At 46.2% G+C, this 14,244-nt stretch overlaps 1 protein-coding gene across 3 annotated transcripts in view; it reads right to left on the bottom strand.

Annotated features, from left to right (window-relative positions):
• Positions 1–14,244, bottom strand: part of GRIP2 (glutamate receptor interacting protein 2) — a 508,408-nt gene that overhangs the window by 78,879 nt on the left and 415,285 nt on the right. The gene's annotated exons all lie outside the window — the stretch shown is intronic.

Below are 14,244 nucleotides of genomic sequence, written 5' to 3'. Positions count from 1 at the left end.
CAGAGTACGTAAAAGACGGGGGCAACCAGTCCCAGGGAGCAGAGGCTGGGGTAAATAATTTCCCACCTCTTGATACCTGCAATAGCAGCACCACTAGGAGGCTCCAATTAGTGGAGTTTAGAGTTTGAGTAAGAGTACAACATACAAGTGCTCCTTTTGGTAGTTGAAGGCCTTCTTAGGGACCAAATACATTACTAAAGGTGATACCGAAGTTTAATCAGCATAAACAACGACCCAACAAGGGGATTTGTCGATATCCATTCAATTAATCTTTATTTCGGTTTAACAAACCATAAAAGATACATATTAACAAATTACGCATCGCAATAAAAATACTTCATAACATGATATTTCAAAAAGGTACCGCTAGACCAATGCATACATTTTAGAATCGTATTTCTAATCTAAGACCTTTGTTAATCCTTAAAAAAATAAATATAATTAAAACACTTTTTAAACGTTTTAAAAAGACCATGAAAACATTAAGACATTGAGAAGTAATAACCAATTTCATTTTAAAATACCTGCAACCAAACTTCAATCTGAATTCGTTAAAATAGACTTCTTGATCTTTAAAATACTATTAATACAAAACAAAATATATATGCCCAATATATTGTTCCAACTGATTTTCCTTTTTAATACCGTATAGCAAATATAATAATGCTAACAATAATCTTCATGTACTAACTAAAGTTCAAGTGTGAAAGACAAGTATGATTTTGGAATATTGAGTTTAAATTTCAAGCCTTCCTTTCTTCTTAATAAACTTACTTGTCGATATCAATTTCAGGACTCTACTGTGTACATGAAATACAGTACATGAAATACTGTACAATTATATTGGACTTGTCACCTATAACATGTACTAATTGGCCAGCATGTGGTTGTAATTTTTAATAGCTCTTTATACCCCACGTGAGGTGCTGAAGCACCCTGTCGGACGGGTAGCATGCTACACTGTGGGGAGTGCTTGGTTGAAAGAGTTATATTATTTGCTTTGGATCTATGTAGGATGCATTTTGGTGTCATGTGTGGAAGACCAGAATGGTCCTCTTATCGAGTCTTGGGTCGCAGTACTTAGCAGTGTGATGAAGGAAGGCTGATTATTATTACTATTAGAACATTGGAATGTTGGGAGCTCCATTGAAAACAATGGAGTGCTCTGGGCTTATAATTGCTGGTGTAAGCCCGGAGCTCCAACATTCCAATGTTTCTTTGTTCACAGCTCTGGCTGTGAACAAAGGCTTCAGGGAGCCTGAGGGGATTCCAATCCCCTCACTCTCCCTTAAGGCTTTGTTCTTTTTTGTTAGAACATTCTACCCTCAAGTGGCAGAATTGTCTAATACCCTTATAGCCCTTCGTAGCTGGGCTATACCGGCTATTAAAGTCCCTTTCCCTTGTTAAAGGCCCTCGCCTTCTGCTTGGGCCTTAAAGGCTGGAGAGGACCTTTAATAGCCGGTATAGCCCTCTACGGCGGGCTATAAGTCTATATTATTAATTAGCATTTGTTAAGCGCATGGCTACCCTAAGGCATCCCAGCGCTAGCAGCAGAACTGGTGGGAGTAGGCGGCTAACAATCACTCTTCCCGATGAGAGAGATAATGCTCAGATTATATGAGCTGGCTGATATATTTTACCCTGCAAGACACACAGACTCTGGTGCTTACCAAAGATTAATTGCCTTCTATGGTCAGTACAGCAGGGAGGACATCCAATCTGTAAATCTTTCAAGTCTAGAGAGGACAGAGATCTGACTGACTACATTACAGTCAAATTTTATGGGCGCCATTATAGTGGTCTAAGAAATTGTTATGATGTAGAGTGTCTAATTATTAATTCTTACGTTAGACAAAACCTTTCAGTTTTAAGATGTATAAAAAGGTGCTTGCAGGGTTCATATTGTACCTAAGAAGATTAGTCTCTTCGTAAGCATATTTACTGCTAACGAAGCCGAGCCTCTAAGGAGTATATATGTACTTTCTAGCAACACTCTTCATCCATTTGCCTGTTGTGTCATATTCATTTGTCTTCCATACACTACAGGATAGAGTGTTGGGCAGTGGGTTAGTCCACCTCAGCCATTGGTTAACTTCAGTGTGAGTGATGGCATTATGCCTTTTCACACAGCACATCCATGTAAAGTAGTTCCCTTCATTGTCTGAGACTAATATGGATATGTGTTTTTGGAGGCCAAAATATTATAATGTCATTTTTTTTTGACGAGGGCGCAGCAGCCTCCCAAGCAATTGTTTGCTGAAAGTGTGACAAAAAAAGCAAACTTTAGCAAAGCCAATAGGTCTTGTCTATAGAAGAGCTTTTGGCTTTGGCAATGTATTTTTGTCCTTTTGTACACCAGTGTGACTGCTGTTCAGCATCACTAAAAGCTAGTGGTGTGGAGTGTCTTGGAGTGGAATGGTGGGAGTATAGTGTCGTAGACTGGATTTGTTGGAGTAGATTGTCATAGAGTGGAGTAGGGCAGTAGCGTGTTTTAGAGCTAAGTAGAGGGAGTAGAGTTCAGTTCAGTGGCAGAGAGTCATGGCTTGGCCCAGAGTGGAGTAGGATGGAGTAGTTTGGAGTGGACTGAGGTAGTGGGGTGGATTGGAGTAGATTGTGCTATATTGGATTGGGATAGAGTGGGTTGATGGGTGGATAGAAGTGGGTGGATTGGATTGAAATGGGGTAAGGGGGATCGGGGTGGGTTAGAGTAGGGTGGCTTGGAGTGGGGTGAACTAGACTGGAGGGGGTGGCTTGGACTGGGCTGGAGAGTTGGATTGGAGTGTGGTGGGCTGGATGGATTGGATTGAGTCGGGTAGACTAGGCTGAAAGGAGTGGGTTGCATTGGTGTGGGGTGACTGGATCAGAGTGGAGTGGACTGAAATGGGGTGGATTCCGGTGGGGTAGTTTCGATTGGAGTGGTGTGAATTGGTATGGAGTGGGGGGGGGGTTGTATTGACATGAACTGTGGTGGATTGTAGTGGAGTAGATTGGATTACAATGGGGTGGATTAAAGTGAGGGATTGGATTGATTGGGGTAGATTAGATTGGGTGGATTTGATTGGGGTGCGTAAAATGAAGTGGGGTGGACTGAAGTGGGGCAGATTGGATTTGGGTGGATTGATTGGGGTCGATTGGATTGGACTGGATTGGAGTGGGGTGGGGTAGAATGGGTTGGAGACGGGCCAATTGGAGAGGGGTACATTGTTTTGGGTTAGAGTAGGGCAGGTTGTTTTGGATTAGAGTGGAGCAGATTGTTTTGTATTAGAGTGGAGCAGATTGGGGTGAATTGGATTGGTCTGCGGTGGGGTGAACTGGATTGGTCTGAATGGAGTGAGGTGGAATGGAGTGAGATGGTCTGAATTGGTCTGGGGTCGACTGGATTGGTCTGGGGTGGGCTGGATTGGTCTGGGGTGGGATGGATTGGTCTGGGGTGGACTGGATTGAGTGGGGTTGGTTGGATTGGAGTGTATTGGACTGGTCTGAGTGTAGTGGACTGGATTGGTCTGGAATGGAGTGAGATGGTCTGGATTGGAATGGAGGGGTATGGTCTGGATTGGTCTGGATTGGTCTGGGGTGGACTGGAAGGAGTGGTGTGGGTTGCTTTGGAGTGGATCGGACTGGTCTGTGGTGGATTGGACTGGTCTGGGGTGGATTGGATCGAGTGGGGTGGACTGGATTGGCATGGAGTGGAATTGGGGTGGACTGGAAGGGTCTGGGGAGGACTGGAAGGGACTGGGGAGGACTGGAAGGGACTGGGGTGGACTGGAAGGGACTGGGGTGGACTGGAATGGACTGGGGTGGATTGGAAGGAGAGGTGTGGGTTGGATTAGAGTGGATTGGATTGGGGTGGATTGGATGGAGTGGGCTGGATGGAGTGGGGTGGATGGAGTGGGGTGGATGGAGTGGGGTGGATGGAGTAGGGTGGATGGAGTAGGGTGGATGGAGTAGGGTGGATGGAGTAGGGTGGATTGGTGTGGGTTAAGGTTGGTTGGATTGAAGTTAAACTGGAGTGGGGTGGATTGGGGTGTACTGCATGATTATGTGTTAAAGCATAATTTCAGAAATTACACATAAGAAAATGTCACTTTGAAAAATAAAAATTCTCATCTTTTGAAAACAGCACCCACAAGCAAAATAAAAAGCAAACATGAGTGTAAGTGAGTGTAAGTGGGAAAAGGAGAATTGGCAGAATAAAAAAGTTAACTATAGAAAACACGCCTTCCGTTTGAGGGCACTAAAAGTTAAAAAGAACAAAACAGTACCTCAATCATGTCAGGAGCAGCGGACGGGCACTGATTAAGTTGAATCAATCTGTGCTTGGTTCCTTCATCACAGAGAGGAACAGAAATTATGTTAATCCTGCCATGAAAAATTACAAGCTGTAAAGAAGAGTGCCACACAAGGCAACAAATGGGTAAGAAACAGGCAGGCTCCAAGCCCTTTTGGAATACAATAGTGTCTCGCAAGCAAGACGCATGCGCTAGCACATGCTCTTGCAGGCTTGACCATAAAAAGACTGGCTTCCAGTGTCGCCCTAGGGCCTTTGTCAATACTTTTTAGGTCTAGCCTGGGCAGCGCATGTGCTGCTCTGCGAGCCATTCTGTATTGGAGTATGGAATAGAAGCCCCGCCCAATCTCCGCAAATATTTGTCATTGGCTTGTGTCATTGTCCTTCGTAAATGCTGGCTTCTGATTCATTAATAGGCTTGTTAGTCCCTCCTTAGTACCGCCTTATCTTCATTTGTAACGTCTCATGAGGACTCGCCCTTTTACTTCTGTTGTTACAAAGTATGTCTTTTTTAGTCTGTAAGTACTACTTTCTTTAATGAGTTTCTCCTACTGCAGGCCCGACATGCTTTCCTGCAACATTCAGAGCGCTATGTGCATTTTCACTTCCCGAGCAAACGGGACAATGGCGGCCGCTTCTTTAAATGGGTCTCGCATTTACAAGAGTTTGAGCTATTGGCATTGTAAATGACAATACCTTTTATTTATGTGTTAATTAGCAAAACAGATAAATAAAAGGCATTGTCAATACAATGCCAATAGCTTAAACTCTCTCACAAGAGAGACCTATTGCGCTGCAAATGCTTGTTAAATATGTTGAAGGGACAGAAGTAATGGGGACCTATAGGCATGTATGTAATGTTTAGTGATGTAGTAAATATCCGATATGAAAAGAATGATTTAGTAAGGTACAGTGCTATGATCTCGTGGGTTACTACAACTTCACACCAGAGTTCCAATCTTGGGTGCCTCCTTGGACTCTCGGTTGATCTGTGGCCGTTCAGACACTCCACAGAGTCTGAGCTCCGTTAACAGTAAATAACTTTAGAAGGAGCATAATCTTTTTAAGTACAATAGGAACCCTGGCAACTAAATGATTGCAGGTGTTTATCAGCCCACGTGGCTTAAGTGTGAGAAAGTCGGCGCCAGTCATCACCGCCTTCTGGAGTTAGAGATCCTCCATTTCAAGTAAAAAAAATCAATTCATCAGCAAACGTGTCTCATACTTTATCTTAAAATAATATATTCCTCGCATATTAAATGATGCAGTGCGGCTCAGAATGGATGTGTGGGGAGTCCATGGTGCAGTCACACCAGTTCATTTCCAGCCTCCGGAACAGCTCATTCATCAAACTGTCAGACGGTAGCCCGCGGGGACAATTAGGAGGCGGGTCAACCTTCAAAGATGGCGCTGTAAGTAGAGGTCATACCACAGCCTCTCTGAGGGAGACAGAACCGCGGTCCCCAACAGGCCTCTGTGTGCAGAGCCTGGCGCCAGTCTCCCCCTGCTATAAAGCCAGGGGCCTTCCCTAACACTACAAGCATCCGAACAAGCGGATGCACCATCACAGGCCTACTTACTTTATTAACCGACAATTGGCGGCCATGTTTTTGATACTGTAAAGTGGGTTGCTAGACCATAGCAAGAAAAAATATTTTAGACGCTGAAAGGGTTCAGTCCCATTAGTGACTTCTCTGCAGAAGTGTTAGAATCTGTAATTGTCATCCAGTTTGTTACAAAACAAATTTATAAATTCACATAAAAAAATCTTTCTCCAAGAACAAATTTTAACTTTTTTTTTTCTTCAATGTAGAAAAGGTAAAATGTGATTCGGTACCTGGTTACCAAATCGCAGTTTGCATTTGCGATTCGGTACTTGGAAGGGACATGTTTAGGGTGTCCCTTCTAAATACCGAATTGCAGTAGTATGTACTTCGAATGTGTGACCGAAATCTGGTCGCAAAACATTAATACTTTACCACCAATCCTAAAGTGGTGGCAACACAGGAGGTCCTCCCCGTGAGGCCCCTCTCTTTTGAGAAAGTTAAAAAAAATATTTCTTGAGAACATGCAGTGGTCCCATGTACCACTGCCTACTCCCACAAAAACAAAAAACCTTAAAAATGTTCATTTTTTAAAAAAAAACACTTCCTGCTTTGTAAAACAGGCTACATTTAAAAAAAAAAAAAAAAACAGAAGAAACAATTAAAAACATGACAGTCTGCTGACCCCAGCAAGCCACCATCTCCGTGATGACAGCGATTCCTAATGGGTTGCAAATTCTGACCCACCTCATTAATATTCATGAGGTGGATCGATTTGCAACCTCCTAGGAATCGCTATTTGGTAAAAATAAAATTAAAAAAATATTTACATTAGGAATAACGTGTATTTATAATGTTTGCATATCTGGTCCCATGTTCCTTAACTTCTATTATTTATTGCCTTAAAACAGGTTATAATTAATCTCAATTTGTACGTTTGTCAAAAAACGTATTACATCATCGGAAATCATACGAATGTTTAAACAATTATTTAACTATTACTCACCAATTACTCCTGAATTACACAGAATAGGACATCACAAACAAATCGCCAGCTGAACGGACCCTGATCATCTTGAAGAAGGTCTTTTGGAAACTTTAATCATGACAGAAGTGTTGCTGCTATGGTACCCATTCCACAACCTTTAATTGTTTTCAAAATATTCTATTTTGCGCTTTGCCTCGAAAACAAATTCAATTTGCACAGGCTGATTTTTTTTTTAATTGTTCTGCGATTGCTCGTGAAGAGCGGTTTAAAAAATTTCTAACCAGTAACTTTTCAAATGTATTTTGACTTCAAGAAACCCCATTGAGGGGAGTCAACCACGAGAAACCCCTGTGCACAGCCTGCTTTGTCTACCACTACCCAGATCTATACCAAGAGAATTTTCTTCAACTCTGAGCATCTTCCCCCCGCGTGAGCTCTTGCAAACATCATTCAAGATGGTGGAACCCTTCTTCCTTCACATCTTACAACATTCTGTGGTGCCCTTTGCTTTGGACAGCTGTGAAGCACACAGTGAACCAGGAGACCAGCCAAAGTAGATCCTAATTTGGTCTTTGGCAGCCAAAGAACCTGCTCTCCCCCATAGGTACCAAAGTTGGGCCAATCATTCTGGTCTGGACCTATTACTGTTTCCCTAGCACAGACTGCCTGCTGGCGACTTTCCATATCCAGTGAGACAAGGAAGAGTGGGCAACCTGCTGAAGAAGACCAGAGTAAACCCTTGATCACCTGAAGGTGGTTAATAGAGTGATTATCATTTCTAAATAATGCTGAGAGATCTGCGCGTAGGTCTGCAATTGCCCTGGTAGTATCACGTTAGCCCTTGGACATTTCTTCTATACGTTACAAATAGCCTTTTTAAATACCCAGATGTATAACAATATACCATTATCCCCCATTTGTTTTACAAAGTTGTCAATTTAACTAACGTATACACTTGGTTACCCACTGGAAAGAGAAATTTATATCTTGAATTAGAATAGGTGAAAACCTCTAAACCGTCTTTTTAATTTTCTCTAAGATAATATCTAGTTTATAAGCTACAATTTTCATGAAGGTTCTGAATCAGAGTTGGTGTTTCCACTTGGTGGAAATTAAAGAGCGGATTAGTCCCTGACTTTAGCACTTCCTCTAGAGATCAGTAGCTTCTCCAGTACCACTCAACTCTAAATTAAACCGGTCTCTAGGGTATAGGTGCATTCTACAAAATGGATTCTATCTGGTTCTTCCAGACACATCTCATATCCATTCTTTCACTGCCACATAAAGTCCAATGAAGAGGATGTTGGCCGCATGACTGGAAAAGCAAACTTCAAATTATTTGTATTACTGTATTAACCATTTTAAAACGATTGAAGTGTGTGTTACATTAAGCAATACATTACCTAAGATCATTAAGCTTGGCAGAGAAAGCATTTCCCATTTGGTAAAAAATTCTTAAATGCCACATTGGACTCTTGTGTTTTATATTTCCCAATCCTGTTTTTCCAATTGGAAAGCTTGGGGTTATCCAGGTGTGTGCAACCACATTGAGGAACTGAGCTAAATGAACCCGGGACCTTCAGGAGCAACTTGGCAATCAACAGGTGAAACTGGGCAGCAGCAGAACATGGACCACAGGAGTTGGAGAAGAAGAGCACAGACGCCAATCAGCAGCACAGAATGCAAGAACCTGAGCAACAGCACCAACAATCCGGGGAGCATCGGTCGGACACCAGCAAGACTTCATAATGGGAATTAGAGCTTGGATAAAGCGGAGCAAGGAACCTGCACAGAAGCAGTTTAGTACTAGTGAGACTGAGCAGTCACACAGAAATGGACAGTCCTAGCAGGAGTACCGAGGACCGTGACACCTGAGCAACCAATAGCACGCAGGCAGACAACCTGAGCAGCAACAGCACACAATGGGGTATTCAGAACTGCTCTGCACAAGGAATTAGTGACCCTGATCAGGAACATCCTGGACAAGAGCAAAGGGTCAAGAGAAAAAGCACAAAGAGGAGAACATTGCATCATGAGCCAGACTTTCTACATCAGGCAGCCTCAGCGACAGCACATTGAACCCAATAACCTAAGCAGCAGCATACATAACCAGAGAACTGAGCAGCAACAACACACAAAAAAGAGCCTTAATGGCAGCTGTATACAACCGAAGCTCATTAGCAGCAGCAGCACACAAGACTAAAGCACCAAAGCAAGTTTAGCACACACAACCTGGAAACTAGAGAAGCAACAACACATTTACCAAGCCAACCTGGGAAGAAGCAGCATTCTGACCCAAAGAAATTGGAAACAAGCACACTAAAGCAGCATATGTATCCTGGGAATTCGAGCAGTTCTAGGGAGCAAAATCATAACTTGATTGCTTGCTCGATATACAACGTTTAGGCATAGGCACTCAAAAAAAATATTATAAGAAATAAAACCTAAGCAGGAGAAGAACACAGAGTCAGGGAACCTGATCCACAAAATACTGAGCCCGAGAGCATACAGAGCCTGGTAACCGGATCCACAGCATACAGAGCCTGGGAACCGGATCCACAGCATACAGAGCCTGGGAACTTGGATCCACAGCATACAGAGCCTGGGAAACTGGATCCACAGCATACAGAGCCTGGGAAACTGGATCCACAGCATACAGAGCCTGGGAAACTGGATCCACAGCATACAGAGCCTGGGAAACTGGATCCACAGCATACAGAGCCTGGGAAACTGGATCCACAGCATACAGAGCCCGGGAAACTGGATCCACAGCATACAGAGCCCGGGAAACTGGATCCACAGCATACAGAGCCCGGGAAACTGGATCCACAGCATACAGAGCCTGGGAAACTGGATCCACAGCATACAGAGCCTGGGAAACTGGATCCACAGCATACAGAGCCTGGGAAACTGGATCCACAGCATACAGAGCCCGGGAAACTGGATCCACAGCATACAGAGCCCGGGAAACTGAATCCACAGCATACAGAGCCCGGGAAACTGAATCCACAGCATACAGAATCCACAGCATACAGAGCCCGGGAAACTGAATCCACAGCATACAGAGCCCAGGAAACTGAATCCACAGCATACAGAGCCCGGGAAACTGGATCCACAGCATACAGAGCCTGGGAAACTGGATCCACCGCATACAGTGCCTGGGAAACTGGATCCACCGCATACAGTGCCTGGGAAACTGGATCCACAGCATACAGTGCCTGGGAAACTGGATCCACAGCATACAGAGCCTGGGAAACTGGATCCACAGCATACAGAGCCTGGGAAACTGGATCCACAGCATACAGAGCCTGGGAAACTGGATCCACAGCATACAGAGCCTGGGAAACCGGATCCACAGCACACAGAGCCTGGGGCACCTGATACACAGGATACCGAGCCTGGAAACCTGATCCACAGGATACAGAACCTGGAAACCTGATCCACAGGATACTGAACCCGAGGCCCTAATTCACAGCACAGAGCCTGGGGGACAAGATCCATAGCCTAGTGAGCCTGGGAAACCTGATCCACCACATACGGAGCTGGTATACTAGATCCACAGAATAACAAACCTGAGAACTGGATACACCGCACACCGAGCCTGGGAACCGGAGCCACAGCATACAGAGCCTAGGAATCTGAAGCTACAGCATACAGAGCCAAGGAATCTGAAACCACACCATACTGAGCCTGGGAAACAGGATCAACAGCATACCGAGCCTGGGAAACCAGAACAGCATACCAAGCCAGGGAACCTGAGCTACAGCATACCGAGCCTGGAAAACCGGATCAACAGCATACCGAGCCTGGGAAACCGGATCAACAGCATACGAAGCCTGGGAAACCGGATCAACAGCATACGAAGCCTGGGAAACCAGATCAACAGCATACGAAGCCTGGGAAACCAGATCAACAGCATACCGAGCCTGGGAAACCGGATCAACAGCATACCGAGCCTGGGAAACCGGATCAACAGCATACCGAGCCTGGGAAACCGGATCAACAGCATACCGAGCCTGGGAAACCGGATCAACAGCATACCGAGCCTGGGAAACCGGATCAACAGCATACCGAGCCTGGGAAACCGGATCAACAGCATACCGAGCCTGGGAACCGGAGGTACAGCATACCGAGCCTTGGAACCGGAGGTACAGCATACCGAGCCTTGGAACCGGAGGTACAGCATACCGAGCCTTGGAACCGGAGGTACAGCATACCGAGCCTAGGAACCTGAGCTACAGTATACCGAGCCTGGGAACCTAAGTTACAGCATAACAGGCCTGGGAACCGGAGTTACAGCATACCAGGCCTGGGAACCTGAGTTACAGCATACCAGGCCTGGGAACCTGAGTTACAGCATACCAGGCCTGGGAACCTGAGTTACAGCATACCAGGCCTGGGAACCTGAGTTACAGTATACCGAACCCGGGAACTTGAGCTACAGCATACCGAGCCTGGGAACCTGAGTTACAGCATAACAGGCCTGGGAACCTGAGTTACAGCATAACAGGCCTGGGAACCTGAGTTACAGTATACCGAACCCGGGAACTTGAGCTACAGCATAACAGGCCTGGGAACCTGAGTTACAGCATAACAGGCCTGGGAACCTGAGTTACAGCATACCAGGCCTGGGAACCTGAGTTATAGCATACCAGGCCTGGGAACCTGAGTTATAGCATACCAGGCCTGGGAACCTGAGTTATAGCATACCAGGCCTGGGAACCTGAGTTATAGCATACCAGGCCTGGGAACCTGAGTTATAGCATACCAGGCCTGGGAACCTGAGCTACAGTATACCGAACCTGGGAACCTGAGCTACAGCATACCAGGTCTGGGAACCTGAGTTACAGCATACCAGGCCTGGGAACCTGAGTTACAGCATACCAGGCCTGGGAACCTGAGTTACAGCATACCAGGCCTGGGAACCTGAGTTACAGCATACCAGGCCTGGGAACCTGAGTTACAGCATACCAGGCCTGGGAACCTGAGTTACAGCATACCAGGCCTGGGAACCTGAGTTACAGCATACCAGGCCTGGGAACCTGAGTTACAGCATACCGAACCCGGGAACTTGAGCTACAGCATACCGAGCCTGGGAACCTGAGTTACAGCATAACAGGCCTGGGAACCTGAGTTACAGCATAACAGGCCTGGGAACCTGAGTTACAGCATAACAGGCCTGGGAACCTGAGTTACAGTATACCGAACCCGGGAACTTGAGCTACAGCATAACAGGCCTGGGAACCTGAGTTACAGCATAACAGGCCTGGGAACCTGAGTTACAGCATACCAGGCCTGGGAACCTGAGTTATAGCATACCAGGCCTGGGAACCTGAGTTATAGCATACCAGGCCTGGGAACCTGAGTTATAGCATACCAGGCCTGGGAACCTGAGTTATAGCATACCAGGCCTGGGAACCTGAGTTATAGCATACCAGGCCTGGGAACCTGAGTTATAGCATACCAGGCCTGGGAACCTGAGTTATAGCATACCAGGCCTGGGAACCTGAGCTACAGTATACCGAACCTGGGAACCTGAGCTACAGCATACCAGGTCTGGGAACCTGAGTTACAGCATACCAGGCCTGGGAACCTGAGTTACAGCATACCAGGCCTGGGAACCTGAGTTACAGCATACCAGGCCTGGGAACCTGAGTTACAGCATACCAGGCCTGGGAACCTGAGTTACAGCATACCAGGCCTGGGAACCTGAGTTACAGCATACCAGGCCTGGGAACCTGAGTTACAGCATACCAGGCCTGGGAACCTGAGTTACAGCATACCAGGCCTGGGAACCGGAGTTACAGCATACCAGGCCTGGGAACCTGAGTTACAGCATACCAGGCCTGGGAACCTGAGTTATAGTATACCAGGCCTGGGAACCTGAGCTACAGCATACAGAGCCTGGGAACCTGAGTTACAGCATACCAGGCCTGGGAACCTGAGTTACAGCATACCAGGCCTGGGAACCTGAGTTACAGCATACCAGGCCTGGGAACCTGAGTTATAGCATACCAGGCCTGGGAACCGGATCCACGACATACCGAGAATGGGAATTGGATCCACAGCATACCGAGCCTGGGAACTTGAGCTACAACAAAAGAACGGGGAACTTTAGCCACAGTATACAAAGCTAGAAAACTACAGTAGCAACAGGAGACTGTACTAAGGAAACAGGGAATCTGTGCAGAAATAGCACATAGAGCGAGTTTGAGAAGCAGCAATTTCAAACAGATATAGGCCAGATGGGCAGCAACAGACCTTTTGCAGCACCACAGAGTATGCAGTCTCAAGTGGAAGCACACTGAACCAGGTAACGCAAATCCTAGCAATCTCTATACACGATTTGAAGTTCGAGTAGTACAGACAGCTGGCACTTTGAAAAGCCTTTAATGACAAAACATGAGTGCGAGATGTCAGCGAGTTCAGGGCGATGTGGAACCCGCCTAACAAAGTGCAGCGAAAGGGGCCTCAGGAGAAGGGAAGGTGCAGCACTGATCATTGGGATAGAAGACCTGATTTCAGAAGATGAAGGCAAGGAAAAGGGTGTCTCAACATACCAGAATAATTATAAGGGCGGTGGAGGTCACACCTTAAAGTCCCAGCTGCCAATATTTTAGATAGGGCGCACTGCCCTATTTGTGCCCTGGCACACTTCTACATGGTGCTTGCCTGCAAAGATGGAGCGGCCACCAACTATAGTTAACGCACTGGCCCCAAGGCAGACGGGAACTTGTGACTGCCCTGAGGCCTGTGCATTAGTGCAACACCGAGCGGTTGTTTGCCGCAGCAAATGCAACTTTCACAGTGTAGGCAGCACCTGCCCTGCACTTTAAAGGGGAACAGAGATCCCCCGGCTGGTGGGTGTAGTGAGCGACTGCCCCTGCCTGCAGGGGAATGTTGGGTGAGGTGGGGTTCCTTGAGACAGCTTAGCTTCCTTTGCAGGGTTCACCCTTGAGGGGTGCACTAACTGTGCACCACCGCCTCTTTGTGGTGCACAGTTAGTGACGGCCTCTTTTCCTCTACATCTGGGTCCATAATATGGCTAGGGCCTAGAGGCAAGGTGTGTCCTCATTTCATGGTGCCCCACACCCATGCAAATGAGAGAACACCCCTTTGGGATAACCCCAGTGCTACATGTGCACCAGCAATATCTGTATTACGGAATTGCCATGAATGCATCTGGAACCCCTTCTGTAATACCAAAGTGCTGCAGAAAATGGGTGTATATGCGCCTTGCACCCTGGGACAGTTTACGTCAGAGGTCTCCAAACCGGTCCTGGAGGGCCGGATCCATGCCAGATTTTTTGGATATCCCCATTGAGATACATGTAGTTATTTTAAAAATCTGGCATGGATCCGGCCCTCCAGGACCGGTTTGGAGACCCCTGGTTTACGTAATACAAGCCCAGGTTTTCTTTTAT

The sequence above is a fragment of the Lissotriton vulgaris genome, chromosome 9 (assembly GCF_964263255.1).
Source record: "Lissotriton vulgaris chromosome 9, aLisVul1.2, whole genome shotgun sequence".
NCBI classification, from domain to species: domain Eukaryota; kingdom Metazoa; phylum Chordata; class Amphibia; order Caudata; family Salamandridae; genus Lissotriton; species Lissotriton vulgaris.
Note: the sequence above shows the minus strand (reverse complement) of the source record. Positions and strands in the feature narration are given on the sequence as shown.